Source organism: Canis aureus, chromosome 7 (assembly GCF_053574225.1).
Source record: "Canis aureus isolate CA01 chromosome 7, VMU_Caureus_v.1.0, whole genome shotgun sequence".
NCBI lineage: Eukaryota > Metazoa > Chordata > Mammalia > Carnivora > Canidae > Canis > Canis aureus.
The window spans coordinates 60237463-60260815 of NC_135617.1; the positions used below are offsets into that span (position 1 = coordinate 60237463).

Below are 23353 nucleotides of genomic sequence, written 5' to 3' on the forward strand. Positions count from 1 at the left end.
TACTTGTGGTGTTTAAGTCTGGGGCCAGAGGGAGTCTCGTGTGGGGGGGCTGGAAGACCCACTCCTGAACACAGAGCCTCAGTTCGGTGGTGGAGGAGGGGAGCAGAACACCAGGGCTAGGCTGATTCTGAAAAGCAGGAAGGGTCTATTTGGGAAATGACAGACTTCTGAGTTTGAAACCAATCCCCGCTGGTTACCTGGGAGTTGATCATTTGGCCTACAAGTTCATAGATAAGGAGGACAGACCGATTGGCAAGACAGAACAGACGGCAGTAGGAACCCGAGTGAGGCAAGTGATTCCATACATCGTCACAGCACCGAGAGGTGGGTTTTGTTACCGCTGGTTGGCAGGTAAAGAAACAGGCTTCTGGAAGTTAGGTAATTTGCCGGGAGCCACATTGCTAGAAACAGGCAGGTCAGGACCCCAGCTCTGCTGATCACAGAAGTCAGGTGACCTTCCAGTCACCTCTCCTGGGATGCCACGTCAACAGCCCCAGCTCTCTTTCTCACAAGGGTACTGGAAGGCTGCTGGAGACAGGGGTGCTGGGTCCCCCTACCCACAGGGTGGCAGAGCTTGTCGTGATACTCTAGGGAGGCTGGCTCCCATGACAACAGCGGAGACACAGCCCATGGCAACAGCTGATGAACGGGACACTGGAATTCTCTAGGGCTTGTCCCAGGGCCCTCCTCCTTGGCCCCATTGTCCTGAACATTTTTATCAATGGCCCGAATGGAGGCCTGAGTGGCTACATCCCCCCCCCCCCCCCCCCCCCCCCCCGCCGGCTTGCAGACACCCCTCAGCTGAGAGAAACAGGTTCGGCAGCACAGAGAAGATTCAGCCTCCCCGACAGCGCCTGGAATGAATGGCAGGCAGAGCCAATGAGAGCAACAAGCGGTAGGCAGAAATGACAAAGGCCAGCTCTAGGATGGGAACAAAACCGGAGGGAAAAGGCACATGGGTACTGAGAAGCTAGCACACCTAGCGAATGGTTTCTGTGCAAAGGGACTCCTGGCAGGATGGTCTTGATGCTGCAAAGGACTGGAAACAGTGTATGTGTCCCCCAGGATGGAGGGGTCTGTTAAATATTTTGTGTAGGTCTGTGCAATGGAAGGCCACAGGTCTGATACGAAGAATGAGGGAAGAAGCTTTAAGTTACTAATAGGAAAGGCAGGAAAGGCTCCCCAACACACCCGGTTAAGTAAAAAAGCAAGGTCATGGCCGTGTGCACTGGAGTGTAGACCATGCTTCTGTTTGCATAATCAAAAAGATGTGTATATATTTGTATACGCAGATCATCTGCGGAGGATACATGGGAAACCAAGTAAGCAGCTAGGGTCTTGTTTTACACTGAATATCTTTTGTGCTTTTATGTAATGCCATATAGGTGTGTGTGTGTGTGTGTGTGTGTGTGTAGGAGGGCATGGATAGAGAAATTTTGTGGAAAAAGACCTGGAAGTTTGGCTGACCATAAGCTCACTAAAAATTGCTTTAAGAAAAAAAGACCCCTATAATCCAAGGTTAATTAACAGGCTGTACCCAGAATGTGGGGCCTCTCTGAGGGTGCCATGTTTGAAGAAAAACCCTGGGGGCTAGATTATACCTCAGGGGATAACTTGGCTAAAGTAGAGGTGGGTGGAGGGAGGGTAACTTGACAGGTAAAGAGATGCCAAAGAGATCGAAGGTCATTAAAGGGTCGCCATGAGGAAGCCCGGGGGACCTGATTTTTTTTTACATGAGCCCCTATGTTTGCCTGTCCATTTATTTGGTTTCAAGAGTAGAATTTAGTGATTCATCACTTACACATAACCTCCAGTGCTCATCATAACAAGTGCCCAAGAGAAGCCTGATTATTTTAACTTGCTTCAAAGTATTGGACCTGGATCAATGGTTTGGAAGGTATGGGGAGACAAATTTTGGCCTCAGAAAGACCTTTCTAATCATTTGAATTGAATTATATAATAATATAATATAATAATCAGAGGAATATATAATGCATTATGTAATTTAACAATATAATGTAATAAAAAGTACTTTCTAATAATTAGTACCGGAATGAGCTCTGCGTCACTGGATGTATTCAAGAAGCCACTGATGACATCTCACTAGGATGCTGCGGAAGACATCAATAAAATCACCGGGTCCTAGATTTGGAGCTCACCCCAGGTCTATGAAAGCTGTATCTCTGGAGTTGAAGTCTAGAAATCTGCTTTACTGATTGATTTTTTACCACTGATGCAGACAACTGAACTAAGTACACTCCTCCGTTCATGGTGTATTATCATCATTGGTCTGGTCAAAGTCCCCTTTATTTTTTTATTTTTTTTAAAGATTTTATTTTATTATTTATTCATGAGAGATAGAGACAGACAGAGAGAGAGAGAAAGAGAGGCAGAGACACAGGCAGAGGGAGAAGCAGGCACCATGCAGGAGGCCTGACGCGGGACTCGATTCTGGGTCTCCAGGATCACGCCCTGGGCTGAAGGCGGCGCTAAAACGCTGAGCCACCCGGGCTGCCCTCCACTCCCATTTTCCACCATCCCCAAATCCCTGCTTCCAGACCCTCATTTTATGTGCTTGGTAGAGATCATGAAACATGCATCTTCTGCGTATGCTGCATTGTGTTGTTTTCTGCATGTTTTATCATTTATATAAATGGTGTTATGCTGTCACTCCCCTCTGTTTCTTACTTTTATCTTTCAATGCTGCTGTTGTTATGCATTCTTGTGTTGTGTGTCTGCCTTGTTTCTAACTGCCTCTTGGCATCTGACTGATCTGCTCCCACATAGGTGGCCACTTAGGCTGCCTCCAACTTCCCACTACTCCCCAAGTTTTGCTGTCATGAGGATCCCATGCATTTCTTCTCTTCGTCCTCTATAATAATTTTTTCCAAGCCATATATCCACTTGTGGGATTCTGGGATACAGGGTGATGCATATTTCGCTTCAATAAATACAGCCAGATTGCTGCTTTTAGAATGGTTATTTTCATTTATCCTCTTGCCTGAAGGACACAAGGGTCTCATCTCCCTACAAAGAATAGAATTCACTTTTCTAATTTGTGCCATTCAGTAGAGTGTGTAAAAAGCTACAGTTGTTTGATGCGTCTCTCCAATGGCTAGTGAATTTGCACATCCCTTCATATACCTGGCCTTTGCATTTCCTCTTCTGTGGCATGCCTCTTCAAATTTTTTTTTTTTTGTGCTTATTTTTTTCTATTGGATTTCCTGGTGTTTTTTTTTTGTTGTTGTTGTTGTTTTGTTTTGTTTTGTTTTGTTTTTTACTTATTCCCTATTTTAGTTTTAATCCCAGGCAAGTTCTGAAGTTGCAAATATCTTCTCCCAGCCTGAGACTCTTCCATCTTAGTAGGTGTCTTAAGGATCAGCCAGGCTTGGGAAGCTTCAGGATGGATATATACCACTTGAGATCATTTCTAATTCTGTCACTGCATGTTTTTAAGCTTCTTGGGCTTTCTGAGGAGTTTCCTGGCCTTCTCCATGGGGAAAACAGAGGCCTCGGGGAGGGCTGAGGATAAGGCGAGTCATTGTGAATGCGGATGTGGAGATGGGATGCACCCAGCTCCATCTCTAGCAGTGTGTTGCATTGTGAAGATGTTCATATGATGTGGCCCAGAGAAGCTTTTGAGATCCTCCTGGGAGATGATACACAGTTCATTTGGGTAAAGTCTAGAATAGCTCATTGTTTGGAAGAGGTCATCAATCCATTGGAGTTTTCTCAACAACAGAAGCTAACTCTTTCATCTGTGGAAGTCTTAAAATTTGACTGCAAATATTTAACACTCCTGTCTGAGAGGTTAGTGGAGAGAGGTCTGTGTTTCCTGCCCTTGAATCTGGGCTGACCCTAGTCACTCCTTTGTGCTCAACAGAATTTTGCGGAAGTGATGCTGAATGACTTCTGAGGTTAGGTCAGAGAAGACTCTGTGTCTTCTGCCCAGCTCTTTTGGGACTCTCACTCTGGAGGAAGCTAACTGCTGTATATAAGACACCCAACTACCCTGAGACTGCCATGCTAGAGAGGCCATGCATGGGTGCTTGGGTCAACAACACGAGCCGGGGTCCCAGCCAGTGTTCAGTACCAACTGCCAGCCATGTGAGCAAACTGCCTTGGATGTCCAGTCCTAGCTGACTTCTGACAGCAACTGTGTGAGACCCCAGGTTAGGATTACCCAGCTGATCCCTTTGTGAATTCCTGATCCACAAAATCAGGAGACAATAAAATTGTTTATACCACTAAGTTCTGGGACACTTTGTAATGTAGCGGTAGTAACCACAACAATCTCCTAGAACATAGTAAGCAGTTACTTCAAGTCTTTGCTGATGACTCTAATACATGTAGCCTTTATGGGTCTGTTTCTCTTGTCTGCTGTTCTGATGTTTTGAAATTATGTTATCTGACTCTGTCTGTGTAGGTATTTTCAATTATGTGTTGGACATTGTATTTATGGACTTCTTTGTAGCAATAACCTGGACCCTGGAATGATTACTATCTTCCTTCAGAAAGGATTTACATTTGTATCTGCCAGCTACTTGGGGCATTATTAATACAAAATTACCTATTTCAATGTTTAGCCCTGTGTGATTGGAAACTGAGCTACTTCTGGTTCACCCTTAATTCCTAGGGTATAGCCCTTTTGAGTTGCCTGCCCAAAGACAGAGGGCTCACTAAGTCCAACTCTTTGGTAAACCTGGGACTCCACTTCATGTCCTCTGCGTCCCACAGGGCCATCAGAATTGTTCAGCTTCTTGGACTCTGAGTTGACCTCTCCCGAATGGGCAAACACCCTTAGGAGGGGAAATGGCCATAAATGCCACTCTTTCTTCTCCGGGTCTCAGTCATGGCCCAGAAATTCTTCCTATCTTGTTAGCTCCTCAGTGCATCAAGCAGATTTTTCAGATATTTTGTCCAGCTGTTCTAGTTGTCCTCAGTGATACATGGGTCTAAATCACTTAGGCTGCTATTATTAAATCTTATTTACTTAATTCTTCAAATGTCAAAAATATAAAGAAATATGAAATCATGATCTTTGAAAGTCCCTATAAAAAAATGTATCACATAGTCTCAAACTTTCTTAAACAGAGATTGACCATAATCCAATTTTCCACTGAAGCCTTGGGATCCTTGTTAAGAATATTCCCTACTATAGTCAAAATATAGTGATGCCTCTAGGAATTGGAGTATGTCTTTTTTTATTTTTATTTATTTATTTATTTTGCACCTACTCTGAATAACTCAAGATTGCTTTTGTTTTTAGCTCTTGGGTCTACCTTTGATTGCTTATGTGTTTGCTACCTGACACCTTTTGCTATCACTGAGAAGAATGTCCTTAGTGGCCTTTCCTCCATTCTGATTTTATTATTTTAATTCATACATAAATTAGATAACGATGCATATTAGAATAGTGTGTAAGGTAAGAGCAGATAGGCTCTGACTTGGGTGGGGGAAGAATCGAAAGGTGAAGCTCTAAAGTTTGTCAGACTCTAGTTGGACAATTGTCAAGCATATCTTTAGTCTGTTCAGAAGCCTTACAAGCTCAGACTTCAGTCTGAATGGCAGAGGTCATCAAGTATATGGCCTCTGGATAAGTAGAATGTTGTTCCAATTGCCCTGAGTTTGGTGCTCCCACTGCAAGCAGGGAGTTAGGGGGCATATCTAGTGCCCTAAAACAACTTAGGGGCTTTGGCCAGTCATAGGCTGCTTTCTTTTTGTTTCCAAGGCCCCACCCTGTCTTCTGGCCAAGGAGACTGAAGAAATCTTGGCAAAGAATGCTATTCCCTGCTGCCCTGCGGAGATGACCACTTCATGGAGAGCAGAGGGAGGAAGGAGGAGAAAAGCGAAGAGAAAGGTTCTCTTTCAGGCTTAAGATGGTGTGGAGTGGCTGCTCTGTGGCCTGCCAAGAGCTGACTCACCGGGCTGGGACAAGGCACTACAGGTGCACTCAGGCCAGCAGACAATAGGCGCCTGTTGCAAATAGCCCCACACCCGAGACAGACCACCAGGGTCAGGTGGAGACAGTCCCTGAGGGAGTGTGGGGGCTGGAAGGGCAGGCGAGAGGCTTGTCCTGGGAAGTTGTTCTTGTCCGGTCTTCCCAGGGCCTGACTCTGAGTACTCACAGCCGTGGTGACTCTGTGATTTCATGGCCAAGGGACAGGAGCACTGGACCACGAGTCCAGACACCTGGGATGGCCTCTCTTGTGGGCCTTATCCTTCATCTGCCAGCTCTAATGTTCTGGTTCTAATGCCACCAGCTTGCTTTGTAGTGTGAGAAAAGTCCACACACTTTCCAAGCTTCATTTTGTCCCTCTCTGGGTGAATCCTTACCTGCATTATCTCTTTAATCATACTGTCCTCCAAAATAGGTGCTATTGTTAGTCTCTTTTTACAGATGAGGAAACTGAGGCACAGATGGTCTGAAGATGCAAGCCTGGTTTCAAAGCCGGAGCTGTGTGAGTCTGGATCCCATGCTATGTGCAGCACTGCCACCCAAGTAGACCAGGACCCAACACCTTGCATCTTGGCAAACACAGGGCCTACTCTGGGGACCTGGCAAGGCAATAGGGGTGGGATGGTCAGAAGGCTTCCTGGAGGAGGAGAGAATGAGCAGCTCCTGGTATGGGGATGGGCACCATGGAGGGTAAGGGCTGGTGGGGATAGGGAGCCAAGACTCAGATTCCTAGCTGATTTCTGCATTCAGCAGCAGACTGGAGGGAGGGTAAAAGCATGGGGAGGGAGACTCACTTCTGCCCCTCTTAAGCCTCTTAACCCCTGGGGGAGTCACCTGAGACCCCCTTCAGGGCTGGGTACAGGGGCAGCTCTTCACTGCCCTGTCCATTGCTAGCTGTGTGAACATGGGCAAGTTGGAGAGACTTTCTAGATTTCAGTTTTTTCATCAGTAAAATTGGAAATATAAAATGAACCCCATGAGGTTGTTAACATAATGAGACCTATTGAAGTCTCATTAGGAGTGAGTCCTTTAGAGGCTTAGCACAGTACCAATGCCCCCTCACCTGTTCCTCTTCCTCTTCTCTGGGCTTCGCTTCTCCAGGCACCTTCACTTCTCTTGTCTTTCCTCAGAGGCCTCCTTGCTGGAGTCTGATACCCTCTGTGACCCAAACCATCACTACTCATTGGAGTTAACTTGCTGAGCAATGAGTGCCTTCCTACTTTATCTCTTCACCTCCTCTCCCCGGTGGGGCTTGAGCTCCTAAGACTGCGCTCCCCATCTGCTCTGCCAATGGGATCCCAGTCCCACCATGAGCTCTTTCTCTGCCTTTGCTCCACTGGCAGGAGATGAAGTGTAAATGCCCCAGAGTCCAGTGCCTTGGAGGCCCGGTTCAAGGTGGTCCCGCCTCATTGAATGGCTGGGTCAACCACTAGCCCTCACTAAGCCTTCCTGTCTGAAAAGCAAGGTTGTTTGGGGGGGCCTACTCCCACAGGGGCTCAGGGTGAGTAAGCAGAGATGGCTCCGTGGCTCTAAACCTCCTTGGGGAGGGAAGGACTGATGAGGCCTGGCAGGCTAGGATGAGGGAGAGCTGCCCTCCCTTTCTCCTCTGGTCCAGAAACCTCTCAGGGTCCTTTGCCTGAAAAAGAAACCATCTGCCTTGCCTTGTCGGAGGACAGGGCCTCGATAAGGAATTAGGGAAGCAAATCCAGCCTGCATGTTAATCCTTGCCTGCCTTAAGTTGCCCACAGACATGGGCAGACTGAGGGCCTGGCCCAGAGAGGAGTCATGGCCAGACCTCCTGCTATCAAGGCAGCAGACGATTAGCCAATTAGCTTGGAGGAAACCAGGTCTGGCTCCTTGGGGGCTCTGAGCTGCAGCTCCCAAGGAAGCAGGGACCTCCGGGAGTGCTGATTTAGGTGAACAGGAGCAGCCGTAGGGCTTTGCCTGGAGCCCACAGGCTATCCAGGGGAGAGGGCTTTCCTGGCTGCCAATTACAAGGGAAGGGACAATGGGGATGAGGCTCTGCACTCTGTACCCCAGCCTGGCCTCCTGGGTATGAGCCCTGTAATGGCAGAGAGGGCTTGGCACACAGCCGGTCCTGGGTTTTGGTCAGCCCTGCCATTATTCTTCTTGATTCCACCATGCAGTGAGCACCTGTGATGTGACATCATCTCCGTGAAGTCATGCTATTAACTCCAGGGAAGCTGGGGAGACATTGAGTGGAAATTCAAACTCAGGTCTCTAAAAACCTGATGTCTCAGATACTACCTTTTCTGTATTGGCACCACTCGGGGTCACCTGGGGCACTTGTGGCAAATGCAAGATTTCCTAACCCACCTGAGGTCTGCTCAGTCAGGATTTCTTAGGGGTGGGGACAATCGCAGGCATCTGTGTTCTCAATGAGGTCCCTACCCGCACATCACAACTGACACTGATGCAAGAGATCTGCGGTCTGACTCGGAGACACTCGGACCTACAAGAACCCCTTTGCCTCCTTCCTCTCTCCTAGCTCACCCTCTAAGCTGGGTCAGGCAGGGGAGTCCCACTCCTCTCATCCACTGAGGACCACTCAGTGCCTTTGGAGGCCCCCAGAGGCATGGCAATGGTGGGAAGGCAGGTGTGCACGTCTTTGGCAGAGGGGCTCACAAGCCTCATCTCGGGCCACCGTGGCAGCTCCAGCCTCAGAGATTGCTTCTCTGCATCCACAATGGAGAAGGCCTCGAGAGGGCCTTCGGCCAATCTGAGGAGCCCTGGATCCCAGGAGAGGGCCAACCCTGTAGGAACCCGTGGGCCTGAGGGTTTGCCCTCTTCCTGCATTTTGGCCACTGACGCCCACGGACATCTCAGGCAAATCTGTTTCTCATCAGCCTTTCTGGGCCTGGAAACCGAGGCTTGAGGCTGGCCCGTGGCCTTGTGGTTTAGAAGGAAGGGGAAGCCAAGTCCTCCAGTTCCCGGGGCCTCCACACTCATAAGTCTGCACAGGCACACATATGCGTGAATTGGCAGGCAGATGTGCAGCATGCAAACACCCACCTGCACATGTTCTCGGGCTCAGGGCTGCAGGCCCAAGGGAGCCCCAGGCTCAGGGATGGCCTGCCACAGACAGTGGCAGCTGGGGTCACAGGAAGGCTGGTCTAAGAAGGCCTCACCCTGGCCGCTCCTGGCTTCTCCCAGCCCCATCCCTTTCTCTTCAGGCTGCTGGGCTCCAGGACAGGAGAGGCCATCAGCTCTGAGACACTCTGCTCTCCCTTTGCTACCTGACCTACAGGGGCTCATGAGCTTACAGGAGGGCCTCCGTGGTGAGCCTCCTGTGCCCTCCACCCCCACACAGTGAGGAACAAGACTGGTGTCCAAGGAGCACTCGCCCGGCCAGTGCTGGTCTTGTTGAGTGGAGCCCCGGCAGGCCTAGGTCAGACCCTAACTTCAGACCCAAACAACCCCCGAGCCACGCCCACTCCATGTTAACTTCAGAGACAGGAGCTGACTCCCACAACGGAGCTGGGGCTGTGGTCCCACTGTCCTGGGCCAGAAGGTGGGGGCATCTGGAGCCAAGGGTCTTGGACACAGGCCTGGTCATCTGGTCCTGCCTCTGTGGAGAATGAGCTGGGCTGACTCAGGGGTCTGTCATTCCACTGCAGCCTTCCCTTCCCCACTTGGATTTGGGGGCCCATGGGCTATCCCTAACTACAACCCACTTTGGGAGCTCCTTTAAGGTGGGGGCCTCCATCCTCCTATTGTACAGCCAGTGCCAGTGTGGGGCCAGGTGCACAGCAAGTGCTCCAGACATGCCAAGTGTGCAAATGCATCCCTTCTGCTCCCCATTCCTGTCTTTCTGTGTGCTTGGTTTCTTTCTTTCCCTTCCTGTGTGTCAGACCTGAGACATCCCACACTGCCGGGCCTGCTTAGAACCCCCAAAGATCATAACCTGATCTTCCAGAGGCTTCCCAGCAGGGACCAAATCCCCAAATAATCCCTGAGCTGAGGGCTGCTTTTCAGCAGCCCCTCTGGACCTTGAGGAAATTGAGGCTTGAGGCTGGCCAGCAGGATCTTTTCTTCTGGAGACATACTTCCTCAGAGGAGGCATAGGAGACCATTTGGGACTTGGCACCTCCCTCATGGTCATCATGGGCAGAGCCCCTGTGCCGGCCAGCCGCAGCATTGGCGCTGTCAACCCTCATCACCCACCCACCCTCCTTTCAGTCTGAGGGCTGCCGTCCTCAGCCAACTAAGCAAGCTCCTCCCTGAGCCCATCCTGGGCTCAGTGCTGAGGAGATTATTGGCCATGCCTGCCAGGGGCTGACAGTCTGGCTCCGAGATATAGACTCCCCAGAGAGAGATGGGCCCCAGGCAGTCGGTCAGGCTCAAGAGAGCTCAAGTCTTCGGCATGGCCAAACGCAAGTCCTTTCCCTCAGAGATGGCTGACTCAGCAGTGGGCAAGGAGCTGGAACAGGTGCACAGGGCCTTCCCACCATGTGAGGGACAGGGGATGGATCTGAGGTATAGAGAAGCACCCCCAGGCTGTGAGGTCAGCAGCTGTGGGTTTGAGAGCTAAACCTCTGGCCCCGACTGCCTGGGTTCACATTCAGGTCTGACTCTCATGAGCAAACAGGACCTCTATGAAGTTGCCCTACCTGGTAGAGCTCTTTCCAGAATTAAATGAGTTTCTCGGTGTAAAACACTAGGATCACCCTTGGCACAAGAGTGAGCCCTCAGTGGACGTTAGATATTATTGTTAAAGACTGGAGTAAACCAAAACCCACCCTAGAGAGCTTTAATTGACTGTTGACATTTGGTTTCCTCCACTGGGCTCTAAGCTCCCCAGGCCCTTTATCTCCCATGCCTGGCACATCTCAGAGACTCAGAATGTGTGTTGAAAGGATGAACACAGGAATGAATGAATCAGGGAGTCTATGGCATCAAGAGACACTTCCTGGAAGAGGCAGCACTGGCGGCTAGGGTCCCAGAGAGGTGGAGAGGGAAGTCTGAGGGAAGGCCAGGAGGCCTCTGGCTGGGCTGGTGGCAGGGGAGGCCCTCAAGGAAAGGAGCCCAGCGAGGCCTGAGGGAGGCTGGAGGGAGGAGGGAAGCTGGAGGGAGGCTGGAGGGAGGCTGCCTGGGTTACAGGGGGCCGGGCTGGGTGAGGATGGGGAATGGGCAGGGAGAGGCAGCGGGGGCGGGGGGCTTCAGCTCAAACCTGTCTTCCTCCTCTGCCCAGGCACCGGCGGGCCATTTACGGAGTCTGCAATTCTGTTGTCACTGGGAGAAAAACCAGCCTCACTCCACAGACCCCTCCGCCAGTAGAGAAACAAGTGTTGAAGATAAGAGGAGTTTAAACAAATACATTCCCATACAGGAGGCCGAAGAAGGGGAAAGGTTGGGAGGTTTCTCTCCCTTATCTCTTTCTTTCCTTCCTTCTCTCTCTTCTTCACTCCCTGGCTTTCATCCTCCTTCTTTCTTTCATTTTTTTTTTATTCTGACTTTATTAACCACCTATCCCGCAGATCAACAGAACAAAATAAAAGCAACGCCCCCTCACAGTGCCATCCTGTACTCAACGCTGAGGACCTAGAAAAGGTTTTATTGACCCAGAGCCAATAAAAGGGTCATCTTGTTCATTCCCCTGCTCCAGATGCAACCACTTATAGATTCCTACAGAGGACGCCCTGTTTCCCTCAGCGGAGCCCCGTGACCTCCACTCTGGCTCCTTCTTTTGCTCAGCCTGCAAGCAGAACTCTAGGGAATGATTCTTGGGTGGCAGGAGGCCCAGTCTAGACCAACCACTGACCACTACCCTGGAGCAGGTGAGGCTAGATGGTGGGCAAAGTGTTTCTGAATGGGGAGGCACAGCCCTGACCTCAGGGATGCACAATCTCAGGGGGAAACACAGCTGTATCCTTAGGGATCCCTAGTCTTAGGGGGAAGATGCAGCCTGAGCTCTAAGAAACCCCTGGTTTGAGGGAATAAAGAACCACACTACAAATATTAACCTGTTTTTCACGTTTGATGCAAGATGACAAGACATTGGGCAGAATGGCCCCCCAAATCTATATCACACAGAGGGGTAAGTGAGGAGATGTGTGAAGCTGTGAAAGGTTAAGGGGCAGTGGGGAAAAATATCCTCAGTTCCCTCTATCCCTTTTCTGTCTCCAGCCTGACTGACCAACAGGGAGGGTCACTGGAATCCAGTGTCCCCTTGAGGCAGGGGAGAGTCAGGGCTGGAGAAGCAAGAGGTTGGGAGAGGCCTGCTGAGTGGCTCTCTGGTGTCTGGCAGGCGAAAAACCATAGGAGATAAGCCCCTGTGATAAGGGGCAATCAAGCCACCTCATTTAGTGGAGAGCCTGTCGGTGACAAGCCGAGCCCTGCACGGCTCAGGATGTGTGTGGTAGGGGAGTCGGGGAGTGGGCACCATTCAGGAGCTCTCAGCTGGAGGTCAGGGCTGGCGGGTAGGAGGTTTCCCAGGGCAGCCCCCAGCGCCTCCTGTCTCTGCCCAGGTGGAAACAGTCCCATTCCCTGACATGGGAGCATCTACAGTGGGACCTCATTAAGATGGAGACAGTGGGGATGGAATGTGTGTGTGTGTGTGTGAGTGTGTGTGTGTGGGGGGGGTGAGTGTGGGTGTGAGTCCTGGATTCCCCAGCAGCTTCTAGGCTCCTCCCTTGGTCACATCATATCGAGTGTGAGCTGACTGGCAGCAAGCAGGCACGTCCACTGAAGCTCATATGACCTGGAGGCCAGAGGGAGGCTATTCCAGGGAGTGAGAATGTGAGCCTCAGGGTGGTGGAGTTGGCTGTGGCCTTTTCATGACAGAAGAATCTCCTCTGGGGCTTGGGGGATGAGCTGGGGTTGCCTGTATGCATTTGCAGAAGCCAACATTGGGAAAACTTTTAGGTTCAGAAGGGGAAACTGAGGCTCATGGCAGGGAAAGTCTTGCCTAGGACCACCCAACCCGCACCGGAACTGCAGTCAGACTTCCACTCTGCTCCGTGTATGGGCATGGACGCCGTGGGCTGTGTTCTTCAGGTCCAGTGGCCGCAGTGGGGCCCTGGAAGGGGTCCCAAGCCCAGATCTGGCCCCTGATTGTGCACAGCCAAGGCGACCCACATGGGAAGGCCCCCAGACTTCCAGGCGACACTCACTCATCACTCCATTAGTTGCTCTCCAGCGAACAGTCCACAGACGGTTCTCATTCTGGCCTGGTGCTCCCCAAGGCCCAGCAAGAGCACCAAGGACAGGCTCAGCTTACGAGTTCCCAGGGACCTCTGAGCTCAGAGCAGTTGCAGACAGAGCACAGTACAGTCAGGCAAGCACTTAGCTCTGAGGAAATGCCAGGTAATGCCACAGAGATTGCATGCAGCTGGGCATGGCCCCTGCCCTGTCTTCCCTTCCAGAAGGGGGAGCAAAAGGCATGGGGACAGCCGGCTATGGGGAGGGGAGAAATGACATAAATCAAAATGCCTGAAATGAATATGGATAGGAGCATGCTTTATGCAAACATATGCAAATAGGCATGCAAATTGACCCCAGAGGATGGGGAAGTGGAGAGGATGTGTGCAAATCAGAGCTCCAGAAACTCTTGACATCGGGAGTCTGTTCCAGTGAACAAAACCCAGGGATCCCCAAATATATCCTCGCACAGAGCTTGGGTCTTCCTGCTCCCAACTGCGTCTCCATCCCCTCCATCTGCTCGGATCATGTGATCTGACCCCAGGTCACTCAGGGCTGTGGAGAGCACAGGATGGCCCAGACAGAGCCTGCCATAGGGCCCAGCCCCCTTGTACTTCCTCCAGGCTGCACTGCTCAATGCCCTCCAGCTCCCGCCTCGGAATGGCTGGGAGGGGTCCGTGGCTGCCCATCTCCTGTGACTGCAGTCTCCACGCCAAGTTTGGCCTGTCCCTGCCCCCTCCACCATGAGGTTGCCAAGACAGTGGTCTGCCCAGGAAAGATGACCTCCTCCATGGGCCCTCCTGTTGTTTCCAGCGATGCCCAGCACACAAAAGATGCTCAATAATGAATGAAGGGTGGAATAAATGAATGCACAAACACAAATTCAAATGCATGGTCACTTCCCTCTGGGGTCCATTGTGCTCCCTTAGGATCTCTCACAGCTGCACGTGTATTGGAGCTGAAACATTTGTGTTCCTTCCTCATGTCCTCAAGCAGCCTGAGCTCACTATGGGCAGGAGTGTGTCCTGGTCATCATTCTGGTCCTGGCTTCTTCCGTGGAGGGCTCTCAAATGTTGACTGAATCGATGAATACACAACCCCATGATTTCTAAGGGTCTGCCTGTTTTCCTCTCCCCCTTGCCAGGCCTCGAGTGCCTGGAGGGTGAGGACAGGCTCACTTGTCTGTAGTACCCAATAGGTACTCACTACATGTGGGATGGATAGATGGGTGACTGGGGACCTCTGAGGGTCCTGACCTGCTGACAGGTCTCTTTCCTGTTCGATCCTGAGGGTCTGGACTCCTGGGCACATAAAGAATGAAGTACAGGGATGAGCAAGGAAATGAATAAGCGAGTGGATAAATGACTGAGTGCTGCCAGGCATCTGAACATACTGTTGCTGGCTGCCACTGTCACCAGCCCCAGCCAAGGTGGGTGAGCACACACGTGTGTCCTGCACTCAGATCCGAGCTCCTCTCTGTCTTCTCCCCAGGGCCTATGCCAGTCTACAGTCCTTTGCTCCCACTCCCACTCTCTTGATCCCCCATGGCTCTTCCTGTGCCCCCACCATCACCTCGTTACCCATCTAGCTGTTTAGCCTAGAGCCCCACAGCCTCTGGGTGGCTTTCTCTTTCCTTCTTTGAGGTTGCCAGGTCAAGGCAGCTTGGAAGCCAGCTAGACCTTCTGGGCTTGAGTCTGTCTGCCCTCTGCCATCTGCCAAAGGCAAGAGACTGAATCTTCTCCAGCCTCAGTGTTCACATCTGTAAAGTGGGGATGATATCAGCTGTTAAGAGGCTTACCCGAGGCTCCAAGTTGACTCCTGAAATGGAGCCAACTGCTTGCTGAATTAAGTATTCCATCTGTGGCTCTTCCTTCACTCCCTGTGCCTGCCACTGCCTCTGTAGCCCCCTGTGGGGCTTCTGTCTGCCCAGGATAACCCCCTCCAATTCCCCACACACACACACTGCTTTCGAGAAGCAGGAGTAAAGGACTCACTTCTGTATGAAGGGGAGTCCTGGAGCTGGTTCGGGTAGAAAACCACCAGGAGCGGGGAAGGGACCATTAAACCAGAAAAGAGGCACTCTTGTAGGCACCCTACCAGAGAAGCGGAACTGGAACCTCTGTGTGAAGCATTCCAAAGCAACAGCTAAAACTGAAGCAAGCTTGAGGTTAGGTACAAGAAGGGACTTCCCATAAGGCAGGTGGAGGGAGAAGTACATGGTCAGAGACAAAAGCCATGGCTTTCCTGCCTGAAGTTTAGGAGGACTTGAGGAAAAAGCAATTTGAATTTACCTTCTACCAAGCTATCAAAGTGTTTGCCTAATTCTTTATCTCATTTCATCCCCATCATGAGCCCTCAATACAGGGCAACAGCATACAGCAGGCCCCCCTCATCCGTGGTTTCGTCTTCAACGGTTTCAGTTACTCGCGGTCAACCTCGATCTGGAAGCAGATGATCCTCCTACTGGCACCGTCAGAATGTCGAAAGCAGCCTCGCTCCTCGTCACGAAGCCTGTGTCATTGCCCTCGCCTCATCTCATCATGTGGGCCTTTCTCATCTTAACCACGACACAGGAAGAAGGTGAGTATAACTCAGTAAGATATTTTGAGAGAGAGAGAGACCACATTTACATAACTTTTATTCTAGCATGTTGTTATAATTGTCCTATTTTATTATTAGTTATTGTTGTTGACCTCTTACCGTGCCTAATTTATAACTTAATACTTTGTCACAGGTATGCATGCGTAGGAAAAGATATGGTGTGTATGTGTATATATATAGGGTTTGGTACTCTCCACGGTTTCAGGCAGCCACTGGGGGTCTTGGAACATATCCCCTGTGGATGACGGGGGCTACTGTGGTTTGTAAAAGAGGTGGGACAAGCATCATGATTCTCCTGTCATGCAGGGAGGGAAGAAGGTTCTGAGAGGTCACGGGACTAGCCCAAGGTTGACAGGCGGAGGGCCAGGCGGCTGGGCTGAGATCTCTCTCATGAGTGAGCCCAGATCATTGGCTTTCCCTCCTCACCCTTTCCAGGGTGTTTTTTGAAGCTGAGGTTTACTGCTGATTTTTTTTTTTTCTTAAGGAAATAATGGGAAGTGGAGGGTGGAGGAGGTTTTCCCAACACCTGGAGTACAGAGTGTGGCCTGAGTGTGTCCCTTTACATCTAGAGCTGGGCTGGGACCTGTGTGGAGGTCAGTGAGCAAGACTCCCTGTGAGGCAGGAAAGGGAACATCGGGGCAGGGAGGAGGGGTTGGGCCTCTGAGCTTCCATCAAAGGCAGACGCCTCTTTGACCCCATCTGGGCGGCCAGCCTTTCACCCGCCTGTGTGGCCAGACACCCCCATTCCCACCCCAGCCCGGCCCATCTCCGCCTTGCCCCAAACCTACAAACAATGCGTTGTTGACAATCCATGGGGGCTAAACACTCGATAACACGGTCCCCACCACGCCAGACATCCTAACGGTGGGCCAGGGGGCTCTGTGCTGGGCCGGGAAGATGCTTTGAATACATCATCCTGTCAACCGAGTTTATTATTCTTTTAGTCAAGATAAACTGCAGCCGCCATCGAGCGGCTGTATAAATTCCAGGCTCAGAAGTCAAGCAGGCCCCACTCCTTGTTAAACACTCACTCACACACACGCACACACACGCACATACACATAAATCCTGCTGAGAAAATACTACCCCCCTTAGCCCCACGGGGCTCTCGGGGGCTCAGTAGCCTCTGTCTCATGGGGTGGTCCTAGGAGCAGCTGCAGACGTCAGGGGACCTAAGGCTTGGGCCTACCCTTGGGCCACTTCCCTTGCCAGGCCTGAGGAGACTCAGCCTGGGGGGCTCAGGAAGGTCTCCCCACAGGAGCCAGTTGTCCTCCCATCAAGCCCAGCCTCTCGACTCCCGGACTTCTGTCTGTCCAAGGCCACAGCCCCATGTGGGTGGCCAGAGCACCCCTATGGCTGTGTCGGGAAGGGCAGAAATTTTAAGACTCTCAAGCTGACAGCCAGGCCCTCAAAGCAGATCCTGACAAGGCCTTCCAAAGCAGCCAGCATCTAGCCTGGGGGAAAGGGGACCCCAGGGACTATCTCTTCTCCCCACCCCACACACATAGAGGAAATGCTGAGGAATCCGTGTCCTTTCCACATGCTGGCCAGAGAGAGGGGTCTCTGCACCCAGAGTTACAAACCCAGGCCTGTCCTCCCAGGGCCCTTGGCTGATTACAACTCGAAGGGAGGGGCTCAGCAAACTCCATTTCAGTCTTGCTCTGTCTCTCTTGGGGACTTCAAATTAAATCAAAACAAAGTAAAACCACACACCCAGTGCAGGGGCAATAATAAGGAGGCAGCCAGATGCAGCAGAAAGAACATGAGTTTCAGTGAGAGATCTAGGTTTGGGTCTCTCACCTTCAGGATGCTTCTCCATAAAATGGGGAGAGTCATTTCTATCATGCAGTGTAATTGTAAGGACTGGAGGCAAAGCATAGCACGTAGCAGATGCCTGCATGAATTTTCTCTATTTGCAACGCCCTCTTCCTATTTCTCAACCAGGCCAGGGAGGTAATAGTATTTATTATCCCATCCTACAGATGAAGAGGCTAAAACTCTAAGGAGAGCCCAAGGCATCTCAGGCAGGAAACTCATTTCGCTTCTAACTCTAAAGCCAGCAGATCACAAATTATTATTTGGCACCTGCTGGGTGCAGGGGACTGTGCTGGATTTTGAAGGAATGAAGAGAAGGACTTCAGCCTGAAGTTGTCCTCCTCTAGGGTTCGGGCTGTCAGGTCAGGGATCTGTCTGTTTGTCTGCCTGTCTTCTGCAGGGCATGTCTTCCCCTGTACAAGAGGACTCCAGCTCTAGCAGATGAAAGTTCTTGGTTTGAGGTCTGAGGATTGGTCTCACGGCCTCTGTAAGCTGCTTGATTCTGCACACATCTCTTGCTCTCTCTGCTCGGATGGAGGCACTCTTACTAGCCCAAGACAAGGAGGGAGAGAAAAATCGAAGATACCAGAAGCCCAGCTTACGTAGAAGCAAATTCCTGCCCCCATCAAATGGATGGCTGCCACCTGCTGTCCTGTCCCCAGCAACCAGTCCAATGTCACCCCAGACATTTAGGACATGCCACTTCCCCATCCCCAGCAAGGATGGCAAGCAGGCAGGGGAACTTGGCAAGCTGAAAGAGGCTGTGTGTCCAGCCCCACGTCCCTCTCCACCCCCCCCACCCCCCCGTTATCTGCTCGGCTCCGGGGTTGGGAACCCACACCAGGGATTTTGGCCCATTCCAGGGGACACTGCTTTGGGAAGAGGATCCAGCATGGATATCTGGAACTTGAAGCACCTGACCACATGCCTATGCTCTCCAGAGACTGGAGCTCAGGAAATCGGGTAAATTGTGCTTTAGAGGCTGCCGGGGGTGAGGTGAAGGGGATGGCCTGAACCCCACCCCCAATAAAGCTCCTCTGATCTGTTTTGTATCTTGGGCTCCACCTAAGACCGGACAACGTGGAGAATTCTACAGGTAAAAAGTGTGAGGAATTCGCTGATGGCGTTCAGCCCTCTCATTTCACAGATAAAGAGACTGAGGTTCAGAGAGGCTGTAGCCACTCAGATTAGAGACACGCTAAAGTCAGGCTCCAGGCCCGCGGCTTACTCTTCTGCTCCAGCCTGCCCACAGCCATTGCCCAACGGCTCACCAAAGCTAGGTTCATGAAGAACCACCTGGGCAGCTTGTTGAAACTAGGAACCTGGTGATCCGGGGACGCCTGAGTGACTCAGTCGTTCAGTGTCTGCCTTTGGCTTAGGTTGTGTTCCCGGGGTCCTCATGCAGGATGGAGTCCTGCATGAGGATCCCCTGCAGGGAGCCTGTTTCTCCCTCTGTCTATGTCTCTGCCTCTCTCTGTGTGTCTCTCATGAATAAATTTAAAATTTTAAAAAAAGGAACCTGGTGATCTGGATTCTTTCTGAGCTCCCTGGGTGATTCTCCTTCAGCCTCTCGACTGGGAACCAGTACTCTGCGCCATGAAGGATGCTCATAAATCATCAGGACACACCTAATGCCTGCTTTGTGACTTTGGGGATATTACTTTCCTTCTCTGAACCTCATCAGCTAAAGGGAATAACAATAATAACCCGTGCTCAGCATTGTCGTGATAATAAATTGAATTAACACACAACTGACACAATATCTCACCTCCTTCACTCTCCATTTCCCTCACTCTGCTCCAACTACAGCAGCCTCCTAGCTATTCCTTGAATACACCATGCCTGTTCCTGCCCCAGGGCCTTTGTACTTATTGTCCCCTCTGCCCAGCACTTTTGTCGCCCAGGTAGTCCCAAATTCCCTCTCTCAGCATCTTCTGGGCTTGCTCAAATGTCACCAGATCAAAGACCCCTGCTGATCAGCCCTTCTCCGGATTTATTTTTTACCACCTAGATTATGTTTTGTTTTTTACTTCTTGGCTTATTCTGTTTCTCCCACAATATGGTGAGCTTCCTCAGGACAAGGACTCAGTTTGCCTCATCTAATGCCATAGCATCCAGAACAGCATCTAGAAAATAGTGCCTGGCACTCAATAAATTGAATGTATGAAAATAAAATACTTGAAACTGTGCTGGGTACATCATAGGTGTCTGATAGATGAAGGTATTATTCTCATTCACATTTGCACCAACACTGGACATGGTAAAGACCAAATATGAGGCATGGCTCAGGCTCCCAAGGGTGGAAAAAGAGGGAAAGGATGCACTTAACAGGCTGAAGTAGGCTCATGTGATCTGTGTGACCTCAGGTAAGTGTGTCGATGTGTCTGCGTCCTAGTTTCCTATCTGATCAGATGGGGATGCTGTACTTGTTCTGTGTTTGGCATTTCTGGGAAGGGTTTCCGGGTGCTATGTCTCCGCTGATATTTTGGCTCTCAGCTCAGAAGCAGACAGGAACCCAAGGACAGATGCCTGAGTGAGGTCACGACTTAGGGATCTAATGTCACCCTGACATGGGAGCAGAGTTGTCACCTGCCTTGGCGGTGCAGACACAAGGACGGTTGCCTCACCAACAGGAGGACGTGCTGGGAGCTCCTGACAGGTGGGAAGAGGCCTCCAGATGGCCCCCTCTCTGTCACCACCTCCTCACACCCAGCTTCTGTTGACTCAGGGAGCCAGGAGATCCTGCTGATAAGGTACAGGCCCTGCCGGGCTAAGCTGACAGGGTGACCTCCCACTGCTGCTGTCTACCCTGGGGGTCTGCCCACCCTGGGTCTGCCTACACTGGGGGACAGCTTCAAGAACATTTTTCTCCCTGGGTTCAGGGGCTTATGCGGAGCCTGGAGGTGCCTTCAGGGACTGAAGACTGGTCTGGTACTTCCCCCATTCCTGGCTCATAACATGTATTCAGATTACACAAATGAATAAATGAATGAATGATGAACAAATGAGCAAGGGTCTCAGACTTCACCCCCCAGGCCTGGGTCTCAGGCTACGTCTGCTTCTTCCCCACTGTGGGAAAAGCCAGCAGCTCAACAAGGACACTTCTGAGCACCAATTGTATGCTGGAAGGGTCCTGAGTGTGGAGCATCCACTTCCTCCCCATGGGAGCTCATGGCCTAGTGAGGATACAGCACAGAGGCTGCTTTTCAATACAACCAGCACTCGTGAAGATAGAGCTTTGTTCAGGTGGGGAAGCACAGAAGGGGCGTGTTGTGGAGGGTTTCTGGGAAGGGGTGACACAGATTTCCTAAAAACTGAATCTAAAGTGCTCAGTTGAGGGGATCCCTGGGTGGCTCAGCGGTTTAGTGCCTGCCTTCGGCCCAGGGCGTGATCCTGGAGACCCGGGATTGAGTCCCACGTCGGGCTCCCTGCATGGAGCTTGCTTCTCCCTCTGCCTGTGTCTCTGCCCCTCTCTCTCTGTGTGTCTATCATGAATAAATAAATAAAATCTTTAAAAAATAATAATTATTATTAAATTATTTTTTAAAAAAGACAAAGTGCTCAGTTGAGGGACCTGAGTGGCTCAGCGGTTGAGCATCTGCCTTAGGCTCCGGTCATGATCCTGAGGTCCTGGAATCGAGTCCCTCATCAGGCTCACCACGGGGAGCCTGCTTCTCCCTCTGCCTTGTCTCTGCCTCTCTCTCTGTGTCTCTCATAAATAAATAAATAAAATATAAATAAATAAATAAATAAATAAATAAATAAATAAATAAATAAATAAAACTAAAGTGTTCAGTTGAACCAGGGGAACGGTAACCTGGGCAGTGGGAACAGGTCATGCAAAGGAAGTAGCAGGAGAGGAGGGGAGGGTCCAGGCCTGGGATCTGGGGAGGGGTGACTTTGGTGGGTGTTAAGCAGAGCCAGTGTGCTAGGGTCACTAGTCTTAGCAAGGTCCTGTGGCCGCACAGTGGCAAAGGGAGTCGGGGGCTGAGACCAGAGTCCTTGGGCAACAGTCCAAGAGAGCGGTACCGGGGTCTGCAGAAAGGCAGTGCTCCCTGGGAGTCCATCCCAGCCTCCACTTACCTGTCGAGAGTCCCTATTCCTCTGTGTCAGTTCAGACTTGAGGAAACTGAGGCTCAGAGAGAAGATATGGAGGCCCAGAATGGCTGAGGGCCGCAGTTTAGGAGGTAGTGGTGATCTCTCTTCCACACTGGGAAGAAAACTCTCCTGGGGCCAGGCCTTGTTCAAAGAAAGTTTCCTATAAAGTAGTTGCCCCAACTCTGGTTTTCCTTTTGAGAGAGAGTGAGTTCACTGAACTCAAGGGCTGATCTATATACCCTTGTCCTTCCTCTGCAGAGATAATACAGTTAACGGGATTATTTCCTATGCCCAAGAACAGGGCTGCTAAGAAAATATTGTGAAGTGAGGGCTGTTTGCAGAGGCCAGATCGAAAGGCCAAATCTTTGCCACCAGGAGGAAGTAAAGGGTGTGCCTCCACAGGCTCCGGGACAACCGTGCCACCGGGACCTTGCTTTGCCCAAGCCTGTGCTCTGACTTCCCTCTGCCTCACTGGGCTCTGATTCACACAGATGGCCAGATTGCAGAGCTGCCAGTCCCATCTCCCTGGTCTCCAAGGTGTGGGTTGACTGGGAAAATTTCATCTTAGAATCGGAAAAGGTCCAAGCTGGACTTGAAAGATCGTCTGGGTTACCGCTCTTTTGTAAATGGGGACACTGAGTCCCCATTGACACGGAGGTTAGCTTGTTTCAGGTCACACGGACAGGCAAGGTCTGGTGGGGAAACTGAGGCACCAAGATGGGTGGTCACCTGGCCGGCTGATGGTTTGTAGTGGGAGAAAACAGGCTCAGAGAGGAGAAGTGGCTTGTCCAGGCTCCCACAGCCTGCTGGCGGAAAGCCTGGGATTGCTCCAGGTCCCTGACCCCTAAAACAGAGCTGGCTCTGTCACCAGCCCTGAGTTCCATCCCCGCCCCCCTTCTACTCATCCGCAGAGGGAAGCCTCAGGGGATCGTTGCCACCCCCCTCTGTTTGCTGTCTCAGTCATCCCTGACGGTGTCCCAAGCCCCCTGCTCAGCCCCTTTAGATCTTATCGACCCGGCCCCTCTGAGGGCTCCTCACCTGGACCATCCTCAAATAGCATCCGTGTGCACAGGTGCACGGGCGGGCGGCGTGCTGGGCATTCCAGCAGGGGGGAGACAATGGCTGGGTTAAGAGGGTCGTCTTCTTTTCGCACCTCCTGATTCCCCAAGTTTGTAAATCATTATCCTAGGCTACACAAAGCAGGCATTGAGCGGGCCTTGGCGCTGCCCCGTGACAGGGTAGGCAGAAGCTACTGGGGTCCCTGAGCAGCTGGGGGGTAGCTCCTGGTCCCCCACCGCCCCCCCTCCTGGGCACCAGGATTGGGTTACCCCTGTAATCCCTGCTCCTCCATCCTCCGTCTTTGCACCCGTTGTAATTTATAATCGAGGGGCATGATGCAACCTGCTAATTACATTGCTCGATTTTGAACACATCCCGGCTTCTGTGACTCAGGCGGCAGAGGGAGGAGGGAGCAGCCGGCTCTGCTTTGTGGCTTATCAGGGCTGGGTTATTCTGCTCACACCCGCTCACGCCTCCCGGCCCTCGGCCTTTGTTAACTAAGGCTTGCATCACCTCCTGCTTTCCATTTCTCCAGAATTTTTTTAACGGCCCTTTTTATGAGCCACTCCATCTTGTTAGCTAATGAATGATTGTGGGGCAGCGATGGGGATCACTTTGTGTCTCTATTAAATGTTACATGATTGCAATTATGAGTTAACA

At 51.2% G+C, this 23353-nt stretch overlaps 3 long non-coding RNA genes across 3 annotated transcripts; 2 read left to right on the forward strand and 1 right to left on the reverse strand.

Annotated features, from left to right (window-relative positions):
• The first annotated feature begins 679 nt into the window (after positions 1-679).
• On the forward strand, positions 680-11867 carry LOC144316881 (uncharacterized). The gene is made up of 5 exons (XR_013382715.1): positions 680-895; positions 2047-2164; positions 5732-5860; positions 6401-6461; positions 11172-11867. It is a non-coding gene; the product is annotated as an uncharacterized LOC144316881 (long non-coding RNA).
• Positions 11868-15144: 3277 nt separating this feature from the next.
• Positions 15145-21049, forward strand: LOC144317466 (uncharacterized). Its single transcript, XR_013383475.1, has 3 exons — positions 15145-15700; positions 18400-18499; positions 18607-21049. It is a non-coding gene; the product is annotated as an uncharacterized LOC144317466 (long non-coding RNA).
• Positions 17740-23024, reverse strand: LOC144317465 (uncharacterized). Its single transcript, XR_013383474.1, has 2 exons — positions 22673-23024; positions 17740-18083 (listed from the first exon to the last, which is right to left on the reverse strand). It is a non-coding gene; the product is annotated as an uncharacterized LOC144317465 (long non-coding RNA).
• Positions 23025-23353: the final 329 nt, after the last annotated feature.